The following is a 26778-nucleotide window of genomic DNA, read 5'->3' on the forward strand; positions in this document are numbered from 1 at the left end:
AGGTGTGCACACATCTTCACCCACAGATAGGTAGAAAAGTCCTTCAGTTTAGTTTTTTTTTCACATGTGGATTACTGTTCAGTGGTGTGGTCCAGCACTTTGAAAAAAATGACAAGTGACTAAGAATAAGCTGCACATTTGACTCTCGGTGGGTTTAGATCAAATGTTTATACCATGCATGAACACTCTCATGGTTTAAAGTATAAAAATAGATTTGTGTATTGCTAATGTTTTTTTTACATAAGTTATAACAAACAAAACACCTTTTATTTCAAACGAAAACTATCCTTTAGTACTGCTACACATCATTATCCACGAGGCGTGCAGTAGGATGGAGTTTTATTTTACCTAAGTGAAAACTAATCAATTTAGCGTTCTGTCGGGTACAGAGCGATGTGTGAATGGAACTCTCTCCCAACGCCGATCAAACACAACTCTCAGTATGGTTTAAAAAATCACTTAAGACATATTTATTTCAAAGGAATTAAATATGTAATTTAAAATTAGTTTGTTAAAGGGCTTTTGTTTCTTATTTCTTAAATTGATTATCTTTTTCGGAGTAGTGTCTTTTATTTTATTCTTGTATAAATTGCGTTACTTTAAGATTTAATTATGGTTAGTATTTTCTAATTTATGTCTGTGTGTGTGTAATGAATGTCATAAAGAGTATTGTCAAAGAAAGGATTGTAGGACCCCGGAAGAAAGCTTTTAGTTCATGCTGAAGCTAATGGGGATCCAAATAAACAACAAACAAGTTTTACTTCAACATTTTTCCCGGGTAGGTTTCTGTAGAAACATTCAGGGGATGTAGCTCAGTGGTAGAGCGCATGCTTTGCATGTATGAGTCCCTGGGTTCAATCCCCGGCATCTCCAACAAGTGTTTCTGTTACAACAGTCTGTAAAAGAGCTGCAAACTTCTTATTCTGAAAGACCAAAGTATTAAAAGGCAATCTCCTTGTGTTCATGGTAATTCAATGCAAAAATCAGTCGCAATGACCAGATGTGTTGCAAGATTTGCAGTGAACAGTGCATTGTCCTAATGGGGATTAAAACAAACAAACAAACAAAATGCATTAGCAACTTTGCATCAAGGAAATGTGATCAGTCAGTGACTAGAAGGGCAATGTTCAAGTAGTTTGTTTGGCATGTAGTGTTTTTATGGCAACACTGCCAGATTGAGCTGTCGGATTATATTGAACAACAGACTACTTTTGACGCAAAACATTTTACCAAAATTGGAAATTGAATTTTGGTAAAAAGGAAATGCAGCTTAGATTTGTCACTGACTTGAAAGGCTACGGTCAGGTAGATTGTCATGGGGTCTTTTCATGGCTCCACTGACCGAGTTTCCGATAGCGTTCTTCTCTTATTCAATGATCTTAGAAAAAGTAAAAGAAATTTGGAAACGATCAGGGGATGTAGCTCAGTGGTAGAGCGCCTGCTTTGCATGTATGAGGACCTGGGTTCAATCCTCAGCATCTCCAGCAGGTATTCCTTGTCCAATCTGTCAAAGAGCTGCAGAAGCTCTTATTCTGAAAGAGAAAATGAAACAATGCAAACTAAAAAAATAAAACTTGGTGCACTTACCCATGTCCTGCTTTTACTCAACTATTGAAAGGACTAGTGCATATTTGAATAGCACATGTGGTGGTTGCCGTGACCTCCTTGCATTTATGGTAATTAATGCAAAATCAGTCTCAATGCCCAGATGTGTATCAGATTTGCAGTGAACATTGCATTGCCCCGTGATGGTGGTATAGTGGTGACATAGCTGCCTTCCAAGTAATTCACCTGGGTTTTATTCCTCAACCCTTGCATTAGTTTTCATTTTGTGGGTACTTGCTTTATTTGTGAGATTAGCCGAAAGGTTACTCGCCCAACCCAATTTGATAAAATTTAGATCTCTGTTATGGTACAAATAAGGGAGCATATCAATCAATCAAGCTGCCTCCATGAGGATCCACAGACACAGGAAGTGCACTACGATTTGCACTTTGCCCGTGTCTGGTACTATAACCAATCGAAAATTTATGAACATTTGTTCCAATAGGTCTGACACTAAATTGCAAGTAGTTGTGGTCGAGCGGTTAAGGCGATGGACTAGAAATCCATTGGGGTCTCCCCGTGCAGGTTTGAATCCTGCCGACGAGAGGTGTTCCTCAAGAGTGGTAGCAAAGACAGTGTTATCTCAGAAGTAGTGGAAGCAACCCATCTCCACTAATGCATTTCTTAGCATTTATTTTCAGTCTGTGTTACAAGATTTGCAGTGAACGTTGTATTGTGAAGAAGAAAGGCAACAGATGTGTTACTTTTCGACTATGATTTATACCGTAGCAGCGCAAGCATTTTGCCCAGGTTTGATTTCCAGCCACCGCAGTTGCATTTACAGGTTTTAAAGCCATCAACAACATATTTCAATTTCCTTGCGAGAGTCATCCCAAAAGGATTAATAAAGATAAGTCTAAGTCAATCTCAGAAAAAAGTTTTAAAAATCTGAAAATCTTCAGGGGGTGTAGCTCAGTGGTAGAGCTCATGCTTTACATGTATGAGGACCTGACATCTCCAGCAGGTATTATGGTAGAGTCTTTAAAAGAGCTGCAGAAGATATTACCTCCTGTGGTAATCTGACTGGTAGACAGCACAACAAGCACTTTGAACGTACATGTTTTACAGATTCTATTTACAGTAATTATTAACTCTAGTATATTTATTGTTTTGTGTTCCAGTTTTTATGGGTGTTACAACAAGTTAGTTTCTTTTTTTATGGATGAAGTAATCTCAAGCTGCAAGTAAGACAACCCTTCAGCAGACGGAGACATTTCATTTCAGACACAGAGGTACTACTGATACAAAGCATGGGATTTAGCAGAGGATGGTTTTGATCAATCGACCTCTGGGTTATGGGCCTAGCACGCTTCCGCTGCGCCACTCTGCTCTGCTAATCACAGTCAGGTGCCGGAAAATCTGTAATTCACATTTTGAGGGGAGGTTTGGGAACCTGTGGCAACCAACTTACAAGTTGCAAAGTAAACATTTGGAAATATCTTTTATGTGAGCTTCCTAATTACATACAGATTGATTATTCACATTAAATTCTGGTGATTGTGTATATTTATTGTACTATCCTCCAGTTTTAAGCGTGTTATGGCGCGCATGAGTACTGTAGTTTCCATTTTTATGGACGAAATGAACTTGACATGCCATTAAGTTAACTCTTCAGCAGGTGGAGACATTTCACTTCCGACATTTGCAGCAACAGATGCTTTGTTAAACATCAACAAGAAGTTGATACACACACAGGAATTAGCAGAGGATAGTTTTGATCCATCGACCTCTGGGTTTGGGGCCCAGCACGCTTCTGCTGCGCCACTCTGCTCTACTTTTGAGCCTCGGGGGCTGGACAATGTGTGAATCACATTGTGAGGGAAGGTGGTAACCAAGGTTCCAACAGCTTACGGGTTGTAAAGTTAAACATTTGGTAGACTTTGCAACTATCTTTTATGTGAGCTTCCTGATTACTCACACATTGATTATTCACATGTAACACTTGTGTTTTAAAAACAGGGCATTGTGAGTACAGATATAAACATCAGTAAGGAGTCTACCAAGTTGCCTCTTATCATTTTAGTTTGACCCAGTGAGGCTTACCACAACTAACACATACTTGTACCATTCTTGTGAATGTGATAACACAGGGCCCCCTGGAAGGAATTTCTTCAGATTTTGCAAAAGCATTCACATGAACTTGCAGATCAATTCACGAGTATCCCACCCAGAAAAGAGATTTTAGACATGGAACGCGCCATTTTTTATTTCCTGTGGGGGTCCAAGTGGGAACGAGTGCAAAGCGGTGGCTCATGAGATCCTCCCGTTCAGATCCGTAATGCACTCCCAGGGCATGTCAGCACACTCATCATGCCCCCGACCTGAATGTGGCGAGCCCGAGTCAGTGAGGCATTTGCTCTGGGAGTGCAGCGCTGCCGTAGACCTGTTGGCAACGGCCCGGCTCCTTGCAATTCCTGTACTTACCAGCAAGGGGGGTCCTCACAGCCCAGCTAGTGCTATATGGGACGAGGCCAAAGAAACAGATACTTGCATGTGACTTTGCATGTGGCCGCCAAAGATGCCATTTGGACCTCCAGAAACTTACTGGTAAGAAAGCACATGCAGATCCCCCCCGTGGCTGTGATCAGGATGGCTAAGTATCTAAGTAGTATGTGTTTCATGATTGTACTTTTGTTTTTGAATGGTAAATGAACCACTGTGCTGGAATTTGTAATCAAAAACATGACTTTTCCCATTTTGACAAACTGTTTTGATCACTTGAGGTATTTCAGTGAAGTCTTTGGTATAGGACAGTTACCTTCCAATCTAAAACTGTATATCCTATTGTCTCTGGAACAATAGTTGGAAGTTGGAGGAGTAATGGCTCTTTACAGGGAATATGCAAAAGAAGATGTGACAACTCAAGACAAATTCACTCATTTAATGCTGGTTACAATATTCTAAAATCAACAATGCCAGAGAAAAATGACAAAGTGTGATAATTTTTTTTAATAAAGTATTGGCATTTTTCAATAAAGTATTGGCTTTTTCCTTGCGAAAGTTTTGTTCCAATAACATTACCAAGCATACTGTTACAATGTGGGGAAGTAGCACTTGCAGGTAGTGTGGTCTAAGGCGCTGGATTAAGGCTCCAGTCTCTGTGGAGGTGTGGGTTCAAATCCCACCACTGCCATTTGTAAATAATACATAGTTGTGCTGAAGTTGTGTTTTATCATTGCTTTGTGATGTAACTAAAATCATAAGAGGCAGCTTGGTAGAGGGTTTCCAGCACCTTGGAGTAGACTTTACCAGTGGTGGGGTATCTCAAAACAGTAATTATGTGTTCCTAGAAAATTCCATGAATAACTGTTATTGTTAAACATATCAATATTCAATCCCAGTTTCCTATAAATGCAAATCATTAGAATGTTTTTAGATTTTTCAATTTCAATTTGTACAAGTCTCTGTTACTGTGAACTCCATTTTTTAAGGCACTGTGTGATTTTTGAAAAGTTTGCAATAAGGCCCCTGCTGTTAAAATGTATAACTGATATTGTGTCGTCAGTTTGTATGCAGTTACCTTATGTAGGCCGATGTTGCTCTTGATTCATATCTTCTTCAAACTTATCCAGGATGAGGCTCATTGTTCTGTCCTCAGATTTATTAAGAATTGTTTTTATTCTAAAATGTTCTATGTAAGTTAATTAGATGTGTCCTATTATATGTAGGAAAGTATACGCAGGAATAGTTAGCAGGGACCTTTATTTTGAAACACATGACAAGCTACGTGTTTTACATAGTAGAAGAAGAACTATGCCGGAGGAAACATGGTATCCTAGTTGGACTCTTTATTGATTTTCCCACGACAGCATTGGCTGTAAGTTTACTTTTTATTTCTGTCGTTATTACTTGCATTATTCCTGTAGTTGTAAAGTTAGTAAACCTTTCATTCAATAATCATTGAATTCACATTGTTTGTCACATTTCTCTGCTAGCAATGCTATCTCAATGTTCATGCTAGCGGTTTGTGTGTAAATGTACGTTACGGTATTAGCTTTACTCTGATGTTTATGCTAGCGCTATGTGTGTGAATGGGTAGTTAGCACACTGTTCATGTGTTGTGTAGTTAAAGATAGCTTAGTATGCTATAGATATTTGCAGTAGAAGAGACTAAGCTTCCGTCTTTTTCTTTCTGTTTAGTTTTCACTCGTCAATTTTACCAACCTGAAGATAATAAAAGGAGCAAGACGCTCGTTGTCCTGGCTCGTGAATTTGAGTTTGGCTTGCTGTTAAACTGTGTCAACGTACTGGAGGGGCATAACACATAGGGAGAACAGTATAGTCTTTGGGTGTTTCCCAATGTCAAGGAAGGATCCTCAAAAGCCAGAATTTGGAGGATGCCACGTCATCAACGTCATCAACGCCCGCCGAAGGACCGTTCCAATGTCTAGCATCCTCCGAATTCCTCCAAGGACTCAGTCCTTCATTCATAAAAATTTCCCATAGACAGAGAAGGATGCATATATGTGTATCCTTCGCGGTCCCAAATCACCCACAATCCTATGCGCGGGCCTTTGCCGGCTCGTTAAAAATAATAATAGCGGACCTCAGCGGGAGTTCGAGCGGCATGGCTGACGGTGAAGTTATAATTTAAATCTTTAGTGTGTGCCGTACATTTGTTATCACCGTTAATGTGTTACATTAATGTAAAGCTTAACGCTTTAATGCTTGTACAATTCCTATAATAATTAGGTAGATACACCCCGAGCTAACGTAACTGAACCTATTATATAATATTCTGCTGTTAGCTAGCTAGGTTGCTGTCTTTGTAAAGTTTAATGCACGGTGGCATATTCATCTCTCTTATATGCCGTTACCGTATATGCGTAACGTTAGCGAGATTTAGAAAGTTTGTGTGTTATCACTGGTTGTACTGTAGACGGGAGGTAACACTGCACCATGTTTAACTTCACTAGCAACGTTTAACGAAGGCTACCGTGTATGAGTAGTTTCCCATGTATAACTGTATGTTATAGCATTCATAACGTAAACATCTTTTTGTTGTGTTAACTGTCTTTTAACAGGGACTAACGAAGGCGGTCACCAAGGACGGCAAAGCTACGACCAGCAGGGAGACAGAGGCCAAGAAAGATGTTGAATCCTTATTTGCTATATTAAAGATTGTCTTCTAACAATAAATGCTTTAAATTAATGAACTGTTTTGTCCGTGTCATTAAGTTCTTGGGCGTGTTTTATAAAAACTATTATTGTTACTGTTATTTCCGTAAATTTTGACGTGGAATTGTTCTGATGCTGTTGTAACAACTCGTAAGGTGTACATGTTCAAACATTACTGTACACACAAGTATATTATTCAACATGAAGGGCGATCAGACACAGCTGCCTATGATGGTGTTGCTTGCAGACTGCAGACAAGGAGAAAGTTTTAGGTTAGTCATCCAACCTGTCCTGGTAGATTACAGTTGGATCACAAGTATTTTACAGTTAAAGTCCACTGTGTAGTTTTCTTCATCATGAACTAACTAACAACCCATGACCATTACACACACCTACCTTTACTGTTGGCGGATTTTTATCAATGGTATGACTTTTCATGTTTGACACGTGTCAACAGTACTATTTAATCTTTCTCACTTACAGTTTACTGCATGTCATACCTGCCTGTGGTAGCTCATTAGCTGGTTAACCTTGTAGTTGCTGATCATATTTTTCATTTCTTGACCTGTAAAATAAGCTAATGTTACATGTATGCAGTAAACTTCAAGCTAATTTTAACAGCTACTTTTCTTTTTTTAAACATGTATAGAGTTATAAAAACAGATAGCATCTGAATATAATTGTTGACTTATAGTAAATAATTGAAGTTTCCTCTGTCCAGGTCACAATTTGATGGGAAAATAGACCTTGAAAAACTGTTAATATTATATACACAAGCCCAAGAACTTAATGACACGGACAAACCAGTTAATTTAAAGCATTTATTGTTAGAAAGACAATCTTTAATATAGCAAATAATGTATTCAACATCTTTCTTTGGCCTCTGTCTCCCTGCTGGTCGTAGCTTTGCCACCCTTGGTGACCGCCTTCGTTAGTCCCTGTTAAAAGACAGTTAACACAACAAAAAGATGTTTACGTTATGAATGCTATAACGTAGCTTATCGTTATTACACGGGAGTGCTCATACATGTTAGCCTTCGTTGAACGGGGCTAGTGAAGTTAACACGGTGCAGTGTTACCTCCCGTCTACAGATACAACCAGTGATAAACACCAACTTTCTAAATCTCTGCTATTGCTAACGTTACGCATTTACGATAACGGCATATAAAGAGATGAACTTGCCACATTAAACTTTACAAAGACAGCAACCTAGCTAGCTAACAGCCGAATGTTAACTGACAGGTCCAGTTAGTTCGTCAGCTCGGGGTGTATCTACCTAATTATTATAGCAATTTGTACAAGCTTTAAAGCGTTAAGCTTGACATTAATGTAAAACATTAACGGTGATAACAAATGTACGGCACACACTAAAGATACTTACATTTAAATTATAACTTCACCGTCAGCGATGCCGCTCGAACTCCCGCTTATATCAGCTGTTTTTTTTTAAACGAGCCGTCAAAGGCTCGCGCATAGGATTGTGGGTGATTTGGGACCGCGAAGGATACACATATGCATCCTTCTCCGTCAATGGGAAATTTTCTGAATGAAGGACTCCGTCCTTGGAGGAATTCGGAGGATCCTCGAAATTGGAACGGTCCTTCGGCGGACGTCGATGACGTAGCGTCCTCCGCCTGGCTTTGGAGGATCCTTCCGTGACATTAAGAAATGGCTGCTGATTCATTTTCTACATCCCAACTGCATAATTTAACAGCACAGTTAACACTTCCACAACCATTTCATCTAGTGTTTTGAAATGCAGCAAAAAAATTAAGTGGCGCCAGCCCGCAATGACGTGCACTTGATAGCCTGTTCCATTGTACATGTTCTCCAAATGCTAAGGAGGACTCTGACCTGCTCCTGAAGGATCCTTCCTTGGTAGGACTCGTCCTACCAAGGAAAGATCCTTGACATTGAGAAACACCCTGTGTCTTCCGGCTCCTGTGATTACCTGATGTTTTCCACCTGTTTCCCAGCCCTCTTGTCACCTGCCTCTCGTTATCTTGTTACCCACTGTATTTAGTGTCTGTGCTCCCCTCGTCTCTTGTCAGCTCGTTCTTATATCTTTGTGCTGTTTTTCTGTGTTTGTTCTTGTGACCTTTGTATCCCAGTGAGTTTTTCCCTGCCTTTATTCATGGTTTTTGTATTGTCTTTTTCCTGGACTCTTTTTTTTTGGGATATGTCTGTTTTGTTTTGTGCTCCCTGTGTTTTCTTGGACTTTGGAATCAATAAATCCTTGATTACTTGCACCCGCCTGCCTACATCATCTCTGCTATTGGGTCCTTATTCCGCTTACCCATAACACAAGTACTGTGTAGGGCCCTCAGGCACCATTACAAATAAAAGCACTAGCTAGTTAGCTTATGACAGCTAAGGCATGAAAGGGGAGAGAAAAACTGCTGGAGGCCAGAACCAAACATGCAACATCTACATCAAGGACAGAGCCTCTCTATATGGGCTCTTCTTATTCCACCAGGTCACCCAGGCACCCCGGGTTAAGGCATTTTGTCTTGATTGAATGATCATAAATATAGTCATCAAAACAGCAATTTACTTTCTGTCCATTGGCTAAAAACATTGGTCTAGTGACAAATATCTCACTCTGAACCACTCTTGGTAATACTGATGCACTTCTCTTTCTTCATCTACATGCAGAATGGAGACACTGCAACACCATAAGTCCTCCCTGGGGGAAATATCCAGAACACTCCACCAGACGTTTTGGAACATGGAGAATAAAAAGTGAAAAAGAAATCAAAAACTCCCTTATTACTTATAAACTTATTGTCTAATTATGATTGATTCTGTAAGGTGAGTATGAGCACAGTGCAGTACTAGACACTGTTTCTCCCAAAAACAAATGACTACCAGGATAAATTACTGCATGTTTGGGTCATATACTCAGTTTGTTTAGAGCCCTGTTCAACACATATCTTTGTTTGATTATTAAACACACTTTAAATGTCATGTTATGAAACTGAAGCATGTTGTAGGGGACCGGTGTATTCAGCTATCAGGAATATTTAGGCTTCTGTGTGTATTCTGTGTGTATTCCTTATAATCAGGACAAGTTATAACACTACCCACGATAACACTATTACACAACCCACATGGAGTGGAGTTAAATTGAATATTTAAATTGTGGTTTAGGGATTTAAATATTAAGATGTATGGGGTTTATATTAATGTGTGTGCATTGATGTGATAATCTGATGATGTATTATAAACGGGAAGCTTTGACTTGGGAATCACTTTGTATTGCATCTATCAAATGAAATAATAATTATGATTACTATTACCATTATGGTTACAGTGTACTCTAGCCTAGGGGTGTCAAACTCATTTAGTTCATTTGATTTGATTTTAAGTTATTGGGGGGGCTAGTAAACGACTCCAGGAAGATCAGCAACTGTATCTGCCACAGAGTTTCTTGTCAGCTTGATGTTGGCAAACGCAAGTAGGAAAAATAATAATGTTACGGACCTGTGAGAGAGAGGTAATAATCTGAGAAAAAAACTCAGAATTTCTAAGATTAAAGTTGTACATTTACAGAAAAAGAACTCAGATATTCTCTGATAATTAAAGTGGTGAATTTGCAATTAATTATTTCTCTGCAATTTTCACACTTTTCAAAGTCATCCACTGGGCCTGATTGGACCCTTTGGCGGGCTGCTTCTGGCCCACGGGCCATATGTTTGACACCACTGCTCTAGCCTATATCACTGTTTACCATGTAGCTCTAACTGCTTTCTTCAATGTAACCATCGGAGTGGGATTAAGATAAACATTTTTAATATTATTGTTTGCTCAAGGAGGGAAAATGTATTAGATTATTAATATATATTTGGGTTGTAAAGGGAAACCTATCAAAGAGATTAGAGACTTTAAACTGCAATGAGACAGCTTGATGACAGATTGTTCCAGCTCTATTTAAAATAAACCTCTGTCCAACAGATGAAATCATAACACTCGTTTTTTTCAGCTGGGATGATGATGCATCTTTTATTCATGGATTGTGTTGTCAAAGAAAAAATTGGGAACATTTTGTGTATGAGTAAAGAGAGGCCTTAAAATGTTAAAAGGAAAAGCAATCACTCCTGAATGGAAAGAGAAATAAAGGGAAATGTCTCAATGCTATTAAGTCGTATCAATTCCAGCACTTAGTCGAGTATTCTGCAATGATTGAAACTCAAATAAGTTGCTTATTATATTCTTCAGTAAGTCTTTTTTATTTTTGTGCCCAATTGTGACAAAATACTAAAATAATCCATGTCTTTGTTAAATGAAACCAAATAATAGCTTTTGATGAAATTGTTTATTTAAATAGTTTGTTTTTCATCTTCCCACTGTTCCAATATACAACACTTTGGTTTGGTAAAATGAAACCAGGTTATCTGTCATCCATGTCATAGTTAACAAGGGAAGGTTTCTCAACTGTCAGCCCAAATATATGGGCGTTCATGGAGACATGTAAAAAAGTCACCAGGGTGGCAATGTGCTTGACAATGGCAATACATTGCGTGGGATGTGAAGGTAATGTCCAATACAGGCCAAATCCTGTGGTGGGAATCAAGATCCACCAATGTTTCTGTCCACAATGTCCACCTGAATCCAGAAATGTCCCTGCCAGATGGGAAATAGACTGACAATTGGGTCAACATTGTGCAATTATCTTCAAAATGTCCAACTGAGTCCACAAATATACCTGCCAGATGGGAAATAAACTGATAACTGTCTTCATGGTCTAAACATGTCAAATATTGCCGTACAATGCCCACATTGAGTCCAGATGTGTCCGTTTTGGTTCCTGATCCATGCTGTTACCCCAAAAGTTCACAACTAGGCCGTGGGCAACTGGACTTGGTAAAAGGTCCTCCGCAGAAGCTTTGTCTCTTATCCAAAAGACTTATTTAGTGTTTTTTTTACACAGAAAGGTTTGGACACAGTGTCCACCCTCCAACCCATATCTGACAAATGAAAGCTGTGGGGAAAGGGGGGTTCCAAAGCTAATAGACCGTTTAACAAGCAGTTCTGATTTACTATACTGGCCCATTCAGGATGAGCACTGTATACTCTGACTGCAGCAACACAAGTTCAAATCTCAGTGATACCTAATTTTTATGTTGATTACGAGACTGAATGCAAAGTGTGTATCCCCCATGTAACTCAAAGCCTATCACTTCCAGTCAATACTGTCAAATTTGGAGCTCCTTCCAATTACATTAATGACCAGGTGACTCCTCAACATGCCCCCACCAATGTACTGTTTACAGTCTAAATGGCCAAGGACATTAAACCTGTAAGCTTACTTTAAATTAGATGTGGAAAGTTGAAAGGTTGATCTTTTTACTCTGTGCTGTGGCTTAAAAACAGGCTCCACTGAGATTTGAACTCAGATCACTGGATTCAGAGTCCAGAGTGCTAACCATTACACCATGGAACCTCTGGAAGTTGTTGAAGGGTTTGCTAGGCAGTTTATTTCATAATATCCACATGTGTGATATTGAAGGCACACAACAATCACAACAAAGATGAAAAAGCAACAATTACCGCTCAACTTAACCTTTTGTATTGTCCTTTGTGTCACAGGGACATGTTTAGTTAATGTGACCTTTTGCACTAGCCTACTGCTTTCATTTCATGTCAAATGCCATCATGACCTCATCCTTTGGGTCTTGGAGCCCCCCTGTTTAATTTATTATGCCATCCTTGTTTGATGTCTTTTTTTTATACCCTTGAGGCCGCAGCCTCGCCATTCGGGTCCCTGGCATTCAACAATAAATATAACAATCTCTGATCAACCGATATCAATTGCATGCTTAAAATAACGTACCGCCCATTTCAAGACAACCCAACCCACTTCCAGGTTAAATCCTGTCCACTTCCGGGTTTGGCCCCACCAGATACAGATACAGATAATTCACATGGTTAACAGATACAGATACAGCTGTACTTGCTCATCTTTATTAAACACTTCTTGAGTTAATCTTCCACTTTTTTGCCTTTTTACGTACGTAACTACACTGTTAGACTTTTTATTGTATTTTTGCGGTAACTTACTGGCAACGTGTTGCCAGTAAGTTACTGTAACCCGGCAATTACAGTATCATAACTGTACTTGTTTTTTACAGTATAAAAACCCTTACAGTAACTTACTGGCAACACGTTGCCAGTAAGTTACTGTAACTACCCGATTACAGTATCATAACCGTAGATGTTTTTTACAGTATAATACCCTTACTGTAACTTAGTTTTACAGTATTAGAATACCCTTACTGTAACTTAGTTTTACAGTATAATACCCTTACTGTAACTTAGTTTTACAGTATAATACCCTTACTGTACCTTAGTTTTACAGTAGTAAAAATACCCTTACTGTACCTTAGTTTTACAGTAATATAATACCCTTACTGTACCTTAGTTTTACAGTAGAAAAAGTACCCTTACTGTAACTTAATTTTACTGTATAATACCCTTACAGTAATCATATTATAATTACAATTTGCTAAATAATACTGTAATTGTCTTGCTGTATTATAGTTTTATTGTAATTGTGGTTCACAATGTATTACACTATTTGGCATTGGCTGTACAAACAATTTTAAATATTTTACATAAATTCTATTCAATTTAATAAATTCCAAATAATTGACTTTAGCCCATGTACAAAAGTAATACATTTTTATTTTCAGGTAAAAACATCAGGAACAAGATATTTTTTAACTCTGAAAGTGCAAAAGAACAGAAAATTGACATACAAGTGATACTAAAACAATGTCTAAACATACGCCAAACACTGGGCAGCATTCAGAGGTGAATACATGTCTGAACAATGTAGTTACCATTTGAATTGACTCTCAAAACGAATTGAACATTTTAAATCCCGCAGAAAACTAAATAACCTGTATTTGCAAATGCATACAAAATGTGGTGTGGTTGTTACCACAAAGCTGAAGTTGTTGGGCTTTGGAAGGAGGAACAGTCTGCTAAGAAGGATTTGTGAAGGCCGGACCCATGGTACTCTTGCTTGCTGATCCATACTTCTGGAAGGCAGACAGAGAGGCCAAGATGGAGCCTCCAATCCAGAGATGCTCTGGTGGGGGGGTCCATACTCGACTGTATGAGAAGCAGAGAAATGATCATGAGTTTACCTCATATAAACTGTTAACAGACTTAAAACTTGTGCAAAAACAGAATATGACAGTATACAAAATAAGTCACCAGTAGTGAAGTCCACAGATAATTCAAAGGTTCTTTCTACTTTCTTTTGCTGTCTGTCGATGGGTTTGGTGATGATGATTTTGGAGCCGTTTCACAAAACTGATCTAACTAAGGATCTTCCTCTTTAAGTAAAAGGCCAATCTCTGTTAGGATCCTTTCCAAAGGGTGTCAGAAACTTAAAATAATACTTTGACACCATCAGTGGCAAAAACAGAACTTTTAGTAGACAAAATTGACGATGCACATTAGCCCTATATGATTACATGAAAGCCCGGTTTGAAAGCTGCAGGTCACAGTGTCCTCGCTCAGTACTGGACCAACTTCAAAGATTGTTATTCTTATCAGTCACTTATATAAAAAAAAACTAGGAAAACTTTAACTAAAATTAAAACAACTCTACTTACACAAGTGGTAAATACAAGATGATTTAGTTGTGTCAATGTTGGAGCAGGAAGGGTACAAAGCTGCACTACTTCATTGTACTGTGTAATCATTTTTCTGATGTTAACTATTTTACATCACACAAGAAAATGCTTACCTAGTTTGATGTCATGCTTGTCACTTTTCTTTTGACGACTCTTCCCGTCTTGCGGCTTGTACCCACTGTAGCAGTGCACTTGGTGCCCTCATCTGGGTTGATCCTTAGGAAGAATCTTAAAAGAAAAACAGGTTTAGGATTTTCATAATCAAGAGCAGTCATCTTTAAATACAGCCCTTTATTCACACACACACACACACACACACACACACACCACACACACACACACACACACACACACACACACACACACACACACACACACACACACACACGTGTTTGTGGTTCCTGTTTAAAGGAAGTGGGACATTGCTCATTTCCACAAGAAAACCTATAGTTTGCCATGTACTGATGTTTTTTCACATGTCTACAGAATATTCCTAATTCTTGAGTACACAGGTTGCAAAACGTATACCTGTACATACTTTTGGTTTTATGATGATAGATTGTTGAAAGGGATCACATGCTCCTGTGGGTCATGTGGTCAGACCTTCTTCCAGCTTTCTTCTTCCTCCCGTCTCTCTCAGTTGTTCTAGTTACTGGTTGTTGTTCTACATTTGAAATGATGAAAATTTATATTTTAAAGTGCATGCATGGGGTATGCATGGGGTGCAACACAATTACAACAAGATAAAAAAAATGCATGCATTAGTATGCAGGTGACCAGTATAATGTAGGTAACTCTTATATTGTTAGAATAACACAGAATGTTATGTGATGTATTTAAAGTTAATCACTATGCCATTATAAAGAGTCCTTAAATAATTTTTTTAACAATCTGTCAAATTTAAGTTCAAGGGGCTAGGAAAATACATACTTTTCTTTTCCACCATAAACCATGGTAGCTATAGACTCAACTCCTAACACCATATTCGTTGAGTCACACACTCTTTAGCTTAGGTCTCATACACTAAAAAGGATGAATTCAATGAGATGTCACATTACACAAAGCAATAATACTACTGCAAAGTAAGGCACTGAGGCAACTCTTTGCTGGACATCACGAGGGTTTTAAGTGGCCAAACCCTGAAGCTAAGGCAAAAAACTGCTCTCCATAAATGCTGGAGGCACTGAATTTTTCACCAAAACTAGAGCTTATGTGGTTAACACTGAATTAAATTTAAAAAACTACAAAGACTTTTTTCCCCTTTCCATTCACCACATTAACGTTACTCAAAGACGTTTTTCCTATCACCCGACATATAGAATGGGTGTTTTTTTTAAAGAAATAGCCTAATGTTAACATTAGATCCTACTAAAACTAGATGGGCAATTGTAAAGGTAACAGTTTAATGTCAACTTTACCTCCACTAATTTAACCACGTAGCCTAAACTAGGCCTATAATATAGCTGAAATAAGTTTTGCTTAATCATTCTAAAACACTGACAACCCAACCAACAGAATTGGGAACATAACGTTAGCATTAACTGGAGGTAATGTTAGCCAAAATGCGGCAACAGCTAGCTCAAAAGCTAGCAGCAACCGACCTTAAACTTCCAGAATATGGGTTACATTGTATTTCAGGCAATGGTCTGACAAGTAAAAAAGATGTCCTGAACAACAGCGCATGTAGAACGAGTTGTGTTAGCTTTACTGAACGTCGTAATATAGCTAGCTAATCCTCACCACGGGAAAATGTTAGGTTGGAGCGAGACTTTCCTTTGGGGGGGGGAAGCTGGTTAACAGCTTGCTCTAGCCTAGCTATGACACAGGTTCAACCTAACGTCGCCGCTTGCAAAGGTTTATCACAGATTTTAATGTCACAGAATTTGCAAAAATTGATCTTACCTTATCGCTTCTCCAGCTCTCTCTGAGTAGTGTGTGTGACCGGACTCTGCTGCGCACGGACCAAACCGGTCCTCCTTTGATGTCTCGAGCCGCTACTTCTTTCAACACCTTTGAAGTATCTACCCGCTATTCTTTTGAAGTTGCGAGGTCAGAGGTCAAATATGGCGGCCAAGGATTTATATCCGTAATCCCATTGTTGTTTGTCTCTACAACTCTCAATAAGTTAATTACATTGCTGAAAAGCATATCACATTTTTAAATTACCTTCACTGCTAAAAGTAGAATACATTAAATGTAAAATATTTATATAAAATGAAATAATTTAATTTTATAGAGATATTTTATTTTTCCATTTCATTTCTATGCTTCTATAACATGAACTAACAATTTTATTTAAGTCTGTCTTATTCAACTACAGTAGCACTACTGCTGTTGTTTTACAGCAGACTACCGCAAATTCAAAAAATACAGTAAATTACTGTAAAGTAAATGTTACTACCCATAATGCAATGCATATTACAGTAATGAACTGGAAAAGAAAATTATGGTATTTTACTGGACATTTTGTGGTAGGTAACTGTAGAAATACAGTAAAGTCTAACAGACTACCGCAAATTCAAAATATACAGTAAATCACTGTAAATGAAATGTTAATACCCATAATGCAATGTTTATTACAGTAATTAACCAGAAAAGAAAATTATGGTATTTTACTGGGCATTTTGTGGTAAGTAACTGTAGAAATTACAGCTAAGTCTAACAGTGTACAGCTCTGATTTAATAGAGGACCAATGTCAGAGATCGTACAGATCTTTTTGCAGACATTCACCAGCTAAATACCAATTCCCATACCGGGAGTTGAACCAGGGCCACCTGGGTGAAAACCAGGGTTTTCCTTACTATAAGAAGTCTTTAAGAGCAGCAACCAAGACCTTTTGGACACCACTTAGGCCAAATTAATGTAAAATCAAACTAACTGAAAGCTTTCTCAGATGTACTGATTGTAGTCTCCAGAGGACTCCTTAAGACTGTGTGTAAAGGTTATGTGCCAGACTGCTAGACCATATGGGACTGACATGTTGAATTATAACAGGGATTTTATGAATACATCCATAGATATTCCAGGAACAGGGCACATAAATACATATATTACTTGTTGATAAAACACTGCAAGAAGTGGCAGTCAGGATTCAGATTTTCAACTTTTCACCACCACAATGTCTAGTTAAAGTTTTACAATGTTTGATTATAGAGACATATTTTATGTCTATCTATTATCATTATAGGAGGTAGGTTTGGGGAAATGCGTATCAGGGAATAAGGTACATAGAGCTCTCATTTAATACAGGACCAACGACTAAGATCTTGCTGCAGATCTTCATCAGCTAAACACCAATTCCCATACTGGGAGTTGAACCCGGGCCACCTGGGTGAAAACCAGGAATCCTAACCGCTAGACCATATGGGACTGACTAGATATGAATAACAAGGATTTCATGAATCAATTCACAGTCTGGCTGGAAACAGGCCTTCTCTTGAACGTGAAGAAGCTTCTTAAGTGAGTTTTATCTTGAAGCTTTTGAGTGTTCTTTAGGTTTTTATCTGCTTTAACTATTACCGGACAGCGGGGGCACGGAGCAGAGCAGAGCGGCCGTTAGGGAGGAATCCTCCTCCGTGTTCAGCTCCATTTTGAACCTGTAAGCTCATTTTAAACTAGATGTGGAAAGTTGAAAGGTTGATCTTTTTCACTTGTGCTGTGGCTTAAAAACAGGTTCCACTGAGATTTGAACTCAGATTGCTGGATTCAGAGTCCAGAGTGCTAACCATTACACCATGGAACCTTTAAACATGTTGCCACTTATTCTGAAAATGGAAATAATGCAGCAGGGATTAAAAGACAATAAAGTGGATGTTTAACTTAACAAGTGTCTACCAACTCTGCACTTTACCCATGTCCTGCTTTACTCAACAATTGAGAAGGATTTGAGAAAATTTGTATAGCACAGTGTTGTGGGTTGTAGTGACCTCCTTGTGTTATAGCTTCTGTCCCTCTGAACCCTGAGTGACAATCACTCTGCAGTGAATGAGATGCAGTTTACCCCCTCAGTCTAGCCAAGACTATACTTTCAGGGATCATTTCTAGAGTTTCTGACTTGAAGAATGTGTTTCTAAAGTGTTTGGTCTCGCTGGCCACGATGATGAGTTGTGATATTCCTTTCTGAGCGTGAAGCTGACAGAGAGTAATGATTCACTTCATATGCTCTCTGTCATTGATGATTGGCCTTTGCTTCTTTATGGAGCATTGAGGAAGGGAATATGATCAGAGTGGTATAAATAGATGTGTGGAAAACTAATGTGAATAAACATGATAAAATGTGCCAAGCTATTTAATTAACTACATACTTTGGTAATCTTGAAATATTTGTCTTTTCCATGGTGGACAATGTTACTTGAAAGAGGTTAGGGTTACCTCAGTGACCTCCACCAGGGAAATTGATGACAATCCCCCATCATCCTCCACCTACCACAGAGGACATGTCAGCTGGATTTAGGAGTTCCTCAAAGAGCTCCTTCCACTGCTCTATTAGCTCCTCAGTTGAGGTCAACAACGTCCCATCCTTACTGTACACAGCTTTGATGATTTCTTGCTTCTCTCTCCTGAGGTGGCGAATGGGTTTCCAGAAGCACCTTGGTGCTGACCGAAAGTCCTTCTCCATGTCTTCTCTGAACGTCTCCCTTGCTTTACCTCTGTCACGGCAGAGGCTGCAGTCCTTTGGGCCCGTTAGTACCTTGCCACTGCATCCGAAGTCCGCTGGGATAACATATCCCGGAAAGACTCCTTCTTTAGTCGGACGGCTTTAATGACCACCGGTGTCCACCAGGGTGTTTGTGGGTTACCGCCCCTTGAGGCACCTAAGACCCTAAGACCACAGCTTGCCGCCACAGCTTCACCAATGGAAACTTTGAACATTGTCCACTCAGGTTCAATGCCCCCAGCCTCCACAGGGATGTACAAAAAGCTCCGCCGGAGGTGCGAGTTGAAAGTCTTTTGGACAGGGGCCTCCTCCAGACGTTCCCAATTTACCTGTACCACCCGTTTGGGCTTACCAGGTCTGTCCAGAGTCCTCCCCCACCCCCTGACCCAACTCACCACCAGATGGTGATCAGTTGACAGCTCTGCCCCTCTCTTCACCCGAGTGTCCAAAACATACAGCCTCAGATCAGATGAAACAATTATAAAATCAATCATTGATCTTCGGCCTAGTGTGCTCTGGTACCACGTACACTTATGAGCACCCTATGTTTGAACATAGTGTTTGTTAAGGACAATCCATGACTAGCACAGAAGTCCAACAACAGACAACCACTCTGGTTCAGATCAGGGAGGCCGTTCCTCCCAATCACGCCTCTCCAAGTATCTCCATCATTGCCCACGTGTCCCCCAGCAGAACTATGGAGATCTGGAGCCCCATACAGGACTCTATTCAAGGTCTCCAAAAAGGCAGAATATTCCAAACTCTTGTTTGGTGCAAATGCACAAACAACAGTCAGAGTTTTCTGGTCCAATAATGTGGAAAAAATAATGTTCCTTAACAAAAATCGATGAGTGGTCCCTGTCCCACATACCCCCCCGGCCATAGTTACACAAGCACACCCAACTTGTGCCATATTTTCCCAGCACATCCTCTGTTTCCCCAAGCACTCTTTACCTAATACCCAATAAAGCAATACACAAATCCATCAATCTTTATTTTAAAAAGAATGCTATCCCATTGTTAGTATATGTGAGTGTCCCCAGTCTAAAGCCTCCTGTCCACTATCTTGACGGGATCATCTGGATGCAGCCTTGGCCCTTCACCAGGCGAGGTCGCTGTTACTGAAGCTTCTAGTAATGAACCCAGTTTCAAACCAATTCCTCTAAGTGGTTCAGTGCTTCACCAAAGCTTCATTTGCCTTTCACTATCAGCACCTAGTTTCTTGACTTTTTAATGCCTTATGTCTACTGTAAAAATGCAAATTGAGTTGAGCCATAATTCATTTTTATTTATACCTTTGCTTTTCCCACTGTGACATATCAAAATGTCAAAAGGTGCATTGTTTGAAAGCCCATCTCTACACATCCATGTTCCACTCCCACAGGTGGTTTAACAGTTTTTTTGTAATTTATTGGTGTTTTTCTGTATTTAAAAAATACAGAAAAAATCTGTATAGTTAACAGGAAAATGTATTCAAAATCACAATTTTTTTTTTACAATGTTTCAAATTATGACCATTCCCTGACCGGGAATTGAACCCAGGCGCGGCGGTGAGAGCGCCAAATCCTAGCCACTAGACCATCAGGGAGTCAAACCTATCACATGAAACGCAATTGCAAGTACACTGTTTTGTGAACATCTTTACTGTCAACACATGTAAAGTTACTGACTGTGATTTAACTGAAGGGTTTTGGTAAAAGTTATCTTTTGTTTTGTAAAACTTTGGGTTGTGTACAAAACAGGAGAAAAAGTTTTTTGTTGCATCCAGGTATTTATGTATAACAGATAAAAAGCGCAAATTGACATCATTCCATCCAATACGGGCAAGACGGGGTTGACAGATAGATTTGAAAATCCTTACAGATAAACAGTCATTGTAGCTGTTTGCAGGATTTCCGTAAAATTTACCGAGATTAAACTGGGCCGTATAGTGGCGATTATACAAAAAGAGAGAAGTACTTCCACTTGTTGTTACCTGTCGTTGCTATGGGTAACAAGCGTTCACAGTCCCACGTTTCCTTAGGGGCCCGTAGTGGATGAAATGGTAAAACATTTGGCCCTGGATGCATAGAATGCCTGCCATATTGAGAGACAATATTTGGGTGTCCTGAACAAAGGTTCTTTAAGTCTATCTCCCCCAACTATTTTTTTGTTTCTTGTTATGTCTCGGCAAGAAGTATCATGCTTTTGGGTCGTCTGTCCTTCTCTACATCAGAATCAGAAATACTTTATTGAACCCTGAAGTGTAGCTCTGGAAAAGACTGCTCCTTCAAGCCAGATTTAAACCAGCGACCTAAGGATTTCAGCTCTATGCCTCTACAGTACTCCGCTCTACCAACTGAGCTATCAAAGGGAGCTAGCACAGTCACACTTCACACACTTCACATTTTTGTCAATGTGATAACACAGGACCCCCTGGAGGGACTTTCAGTGCTAGAGCGCACTTTCAGTCTCAATGCCCAGATGTATTACAAGATTTGAAGTTTGTGTTGCCTTCCAAGAAGTTGACCTGGGTTCGATTCCCAGCCATTGCAGTAGCTTTCTGTGAGTGATGTTACTTGCTTTATTTTACAAGAAGTCAGCAGAAAGGTTACTTGCCCAACCTGGTTTGATAGAACCTTAGATCTCTTTGGGCTGCACGATTATGGCCAAAATGATAATCAATTATTTTGATGAATATGGAGATCACAATTATTTGTTGATTTTCTACTCCAAATTTCTGGAAAGGAAGGTTTCACCAATCGTTTCATCTCAGGTTAACAAGGAAGCAAGTTGATTGATGGATGATTCTAGTTACGTCACCAAGTTCAGCCCAAAGGATACAGCTGTAAGACATCACATTGGTTGGCTTCCAGCTATGTAATATATGCAAAAGGCAGAGATGGGATTTGAATCCACGCCTCCAGCGAGACTGGAGGTTTAATCTAATGCCTCAGGCCAATCGGCCACACTACCTGCAAGCCAATGGCATCTTTGATGGCGGCAAAGGTGAGTCACTGATTTGCAACGTGTACAGCTGTAAATCTGCTCCCTAAAACAATAACATCTTAACATTCTAGAACTTCAACCCAACTTTCTAGAACTGGAGCTTAACATTCTAGAATTTAAAGCTAACATTGTAGAATGTCAGCTTAACATTCTAGAACTTTGACCTAACATTCTAGAACTGTAACATTTCAGAACTTTTAAGTAAAATTTTTGGACTGCAACTCTAAACTTGACAAGTGCCTGGCTAGCTCAGTCGGTAGAGCATGAGACTCTTAATCTCAGGGTCGTGGGTTCAAGCCCCACGTTGGGCGGTGGTGTTTTAGAGAGTGGGAATCCCTCAGTTCTGCACTGTATAATGTATTGGGACAGATCATCTGTCAATCTCAAGATTAGCAGTTCCATCCCAGTGTAAAAATCCCTGTAATTTACCAGACTAAAATGTGCCTGCATTCTACGATCATGGCCTGTGCTGACCTCCTGTTCCTCAGATCAAACTAAAGTCTGGTGACAACGCATGTTAAAATTTTAAAACTTCAACCTATTGTTCTAGAACTACATCTTAACATTCTAGAACTACAATGTAACATTTTAGAACTGCAATTAACATTTTAGGACCGCAACTCTTAAAATTCTACAACTTCAACCTATTGTTCCAGAACTGCAACTTAACGTTCCAGAACTGCAGGTTAACATTCTTAAACTTTGACCTAACATTCTAGATCAACAGTTTAACATTCTAGAAATTAAACATAACATTCTAGAACTACAACACAACATTGTAGAACTGTAAGCAACATTTTAGGACCATAGCTCTTAATATTCTAAAACTACAACTTATTGTTCTACAACTGCAACTTAACATTCCAGAACTGCAGCTTAACATTCTTGAACTTAAACATAACATTCTAGAACTGCAGCTTACCATTCTAGAACTACAATGTAACCTTTTAGAACTATGAGCAAACTTTTGGGAACGTAACTTGTAAAAATTCTAAAATTTCAACCTATTGTTCTTGAATTGCAGCTCAAATTTCTAGAATTTAAAGCTAACATTGTAGAATGGCAGCTTAACATTCTAGAACTTCAACCTAACATTCTAGAACTGTCAAGTAACATACCAGAACTGTAACATTTCAGAACTTGTAAGTACTCGGGACTTCCTTGAACACACTAAGCTCCTCTCTCCTGTATCTTTCTATATTTCCATTTATGTGCATCCATGTCCCAGAAATGCCTGTTACTAACCTAGCTCTGGGGAGTCACTGTTTTTCCTCGCCACTGTCGTACTGTTGCTTGCTCTGGAGGAGACTACTAGAACTGTTGGGTCCTTGTAAATTCTGGAGTGTGGTCTATCTGTAAAGTGTCTTGAGATAACTCTTGTTATGAATTGATACTATCAATAAAATTGAATTGAATTGAAAATGAGATCAAAACACAATCTATAATCAATACAATATACTGTCTATTGTATAAGGGCATACCTGACACATCTAAAATAATGAGTTTCTGTAATGTCAGCTGATGATAGTGTTTTCTTTTGTCATTGTGTTATGATTGACTAAATGTTCCTGTTGGAAGAGAACATGTGTCAGTGTTTGGAATAATTATTTGATTTTGAAACATGTTTGCAGTGTTTTGTTAGACATAGTGTGTAGTGTTAGTGTATTATTGTATTTTGGAAATTAGTTTTGGAGTTTAGAGTTTAGAAACTTGTTAAAAGTATTGAAAAATCTGTCATAGCAATTGTAAAAAAACTGTAACTCCCTTTCATACAGTAGATGAGATTTGGATACTTTCTCAGACTGTGAAGGTAACCACATGGTGGAGGCCCAGCCATTTGTTTTGCTGCACCATAAGGATATCCAACATAGAGAGTGTGGGGGTATAGCTCAGTGGTAGAGCATTTGACTGCAGATCAAGAGGTCCCCAGTTCAAATCTGGGTGCCCCCTTCAAGGATATGTATAGGTTATCATATGATAGTAGTTGTTTATATTTGAAAGAAGCATGCATATAACTAATGTTGCTTCTTTCCAGAAGCCCTTGTGCTTTCTCCCCTCTCAGACTTCCTTAGATTGTGGAGGCACCTGAGTAGTGGATGCAGCTGCTGCCGTGGTCCTGCTGGACGCCCTGCACTATTACTGCTACTATTATTAGTAATAGTTCTATTACCTTTACTGCTGCCATAATTACCACTGGTCATCTTTTCATTCCAGTCTCTCTCTCTCTCTCACCCTCTCCCCCAACTGGTTGTGTCAGATGACTGCCCACCATGAGTCAGTTTTAGTCTGTAGGTTTCTGCCTGTTAAAAAGACATGTTTCCTCATACAGTGAGGAAAATAAGTATTTGAACACCCTGCTATTTTGCAAGTTCTCCCACTTCTCAAATAAATAGTTTAAAAATCATACATTGTGATTTCTGGATATTCTCTCACAGTGGACAGGCATCTACGATGACAATTTCAGACCCTCCATGATTTCTAAGTGGGAGAACTTGCAAAATAGCAGGGTGTTCAAATACTTATTTTCCTCACTGTACTAGGTAGACAGTTATTATTACATTAGCATACCAGTGTATTTGGAGGGTGGCCGGAAGTTTGGCACAAATGGCCGGCCAAACACCTTCAAGCTGCTGCTGTTGACGCACTGGGTCACATGCCCGGCGTAGAGGAGCAGAGACGATGGCCTACTGGTCACCGCCACAGTCCCCCGATCCTGGTTCCACCTGTTCAGGCCTTCCAGGAGGTAAAGATGGAAATTCAGCGCATTTGCACTGGTTCCTGACAAAACAATAACATTTTAATAGTCCATTAAAAAGGTCTAGCTTTCCAATCTAATGATTTTTTTAATAAAAGACTATACTGGGTGTTTATGATATACTGTAAGGAAACCGATGGAGTGCTCTCTCCGGGTAGGGATGGAGTCCTTACCTCAAGTGAAGCAGTTTAAGTACCTTGGGGTCTTGTTCACGAGTGAGGGGACCATGGAGCGTGAGATTGGTCGGAGAATCGGAGCAGCTGGTGCGGTATTACATTCTGTTTATCGCACCGTTGTGAAGAAAAGAGAGCTGAGCCAGAAGGCAAAGCTCTCGATCTACCGGGCAATTTTCGTTCCTACCCTCACCTATGGTCATGAAGGCTGGGTCATGACCGAAAGAACGAGATCAAGGGTACAAGCGGCCGAAATGGGTTTCCTCAGGAACGCCTCGGGATCCCCCAGTCGGAGCTGGTTGATGTGGCTCGGGAAAGGGAAGTTTGGGGTCCCCTACTGGAGCTGCTGCCCCCGCGACCCGATACCGGATAAGCGGATGAAGATGGATGGATGGATGGATGGATGGATGTAAGGAATTAAGGAAATACTGTAAGGGAGACACCAACCTGAAATGAACCTGTTCAGATGTCAATGAAATGATTCCAGAGATGTGAACCCTCTGGCACAGCGATACTTGTTCAGGACAACACCCCCCTTCTTGGTGGTACCCGTCTCTGTATAAAGCTGCACACCAGTCAGGTCCTGGATGCACTTGACGTGGCGTTGCTGTACACGCCAGATGTGTTCAACGCTCACCTGGTCCAGCAGTGGCATCCCCACCCTTCCTGTTGGCCTGAATTGAAAAGACAATGTTAATTTGATTATGTAACAAACACAAAACCAAAATATATATGTATATATATATATATATAAAATAGGAGTTATTTAATGATTGATTCACCATTGACAAACTTGGAGGGGGGCGCAGGAAAGACGGTGGCACAGACCAGAGCAGCAGACTGCGAGGCTGCGGGCAGGAGGCTGAGTGGTGGGCTGCTAAAGCAACAGCATTGCAGCAGACATGAGATGTGAGATTAATCATAATGATACATCATTTTAAAACAGAGTACCTTAGTGCAGTGAAATCCACAATTACAGGCCACTGACCCTCCAAACAGAGTGGTCTGTCCACGGGCCTGCATGGGTCATTTCTCAATCTGAAACAACCACAACCCTGTTTAGACTGGGGTGTACAGTAATTTGTTTTATTCATAGTATCTGCAATATTGTATGGTATATTTTTGAAGTTATCATTATATATTGCTATATTTTACCTTCTGATAGAGGTTATGCCACTTCCACTGCTTAGTGGCTGGTCTATTGCCTCCAGAAGGCCAAACCCCTGAGACTTGTGGCTTTTAGGCTTACTGCTCATCTAAAGGCAACATGAATATGGACAACAATAAACAATGAGCATCCTTTGGACAATACACTGTGACACTACAGCACAAACGCACACCTACTATGACAGCTGCATTATCAAATCCATGAAGTTACTTTTAAATGGGTAGCAATCTACCTAGATGATTAGCATAGAGTAGGCTATGTTATAGCAAGTTAGTTACATATTGTTTCTCTATTACTAGTAACATTGAGTATGATATGTAGAACTTAACGTTAGTTTGTTTACATGACACAAACTAGCCATAATGCAGTAGTTAATTTAGCTACAGATTGCAATTTACCCAGGTGCAAGTGGTTAGCTAAGAATAGTAATAACATGGTAGTTACATGGCTTTTTCAATTTATATTAGTATTTGATACGTTACATTTATCAATAGTAACGTTAATGTCAGTTAGTTTACATTTCACATGACACGAACGATCATACAGTATTAGCTAGCCTACCGCTACAGTTAGCATTAGCGATTGTCAGCTATGATGCTACGGCCATAGAACAATGTAACACCTGGCAAAATTATCAGAACACTTTGTGTGAAGGTATTATATAAA

At 39.5% G+C, this 26778-nt stretch overlaps 1 long non-coding RNA gene and 8 other non-coding genes across 9 annotated transcripts; 6 read left to right on the forward strand and 3 right to left on the reverse strand.

The window, feature by feature from the left end:
• The first annotated feature begins 801 nt into the window (after positions 1-801).
• Positions 802-873, forward strand: trnaa-ugc (transfer RNA alanine (anticodon UGC)). The gene has a single exon. It is a non-coding gene; the product is annotated as a tRNA-Ala (tRNA).
• A 539-nt stretch (positions 874-1412) lies between these two features.
• trnaa-ugc (transfer RNA alanine (anticodon UGC)) lies at positions 1413-1484 on the forward strand. The gene has a single exon. It is a non-coding gene; the product is annotated as a tRNA-Ala (tRNA).
• A 7829-nt stretch (positions 1485-9313) lies between these two features.
• On the forward strand, positions 9314-10861 carry LOC116679018 (uncharacterized). The gene is made up of 2 exons (XR_004329430.1): positions 9314-10181; positions 10277-10861. It is a non-coding gene; the product is annotated as an uncharacterized LOC116679018 (long non-coding RNA).
• A 1234-nt stretch (positions 10862-12095) lies between these two features.
• Positions 12096-12167, reverse strand: trnaq-cug (transfer RNA glutamine (anticodon CUG)). The gene has a single exon. It is a non-coding gene; the product is annotated as a tRNA-Gln (tRNA).
• Positions 12168-17668: 5501 nt separating this feature from the next.
• Positions 17669-17740, reverse strand: trnae-uuc (transfer RNA glutamic acid (anticodon UUC)). The gene has a single exon. It is a non-coding gene; the product is annotated as a tRNA-Glu (tRNA).
• Positions 17741-18041: 301 nt separating this feature from the next.
• On the reverse strand, positions 18042-18113 carry trnaq-cug (transfer RNA glutamine (anticodon CUG)). Its single transcript has one exon. It is a non-coding gene; the product is annotated as a tRNA-Gln (tRNA).
• A 273-nt stretch (positions 18114-18386) lies between these two features.
• On the forward strand, positions 18387-18602 carry LOC116679019 (small nucleolar RNA U3). Its single transcript, XR_004329431.1, has one exon. It is a non-coding gene; the product is annotated as a small nucleolar RNA U3 (small nucleolar RNA).
• Positions 18603-22254: 3652 nt separating this feature from the next.
• trnak-cuu (transfer RNA lysine (anticodon CUU)) lies at positions 22255-22327 on the forward strand. The gene has a single exon. It is a non-coding gene; the product is annotated as a tRNA-Lys (tRNA).
• Positions 22328-23894: 1567 nt separating this feature from the next.
• trnac-gca (transfer RNA cysteine (anticodon GCA)) lies at positions 23895-23966 on the forward strand. Its single transcript has one exon. It is a non-coding gene; the product is annotated as a tRNA-Cys (tRNA).
• Positions 23967-26778: the final 2812 nt, after the last annotated feature.

Source organism: Etheostoma spectabile, unplaced genomic scaffold, assembly GCF_008692095.1.
Source record: "Etheostoma spectabile isolate EspeVRDwgs_2016 unplaced genomic scaffold, UIUC_Espe_1.0 scaffold00009173, whole genome shotgun sequence".
Lineage (NCBI taxonomy): Eukaryota > Metazoa > Chordata > Actinopteri > Perciformes > Percidae > Etheostoma > Etheostoma spectabile.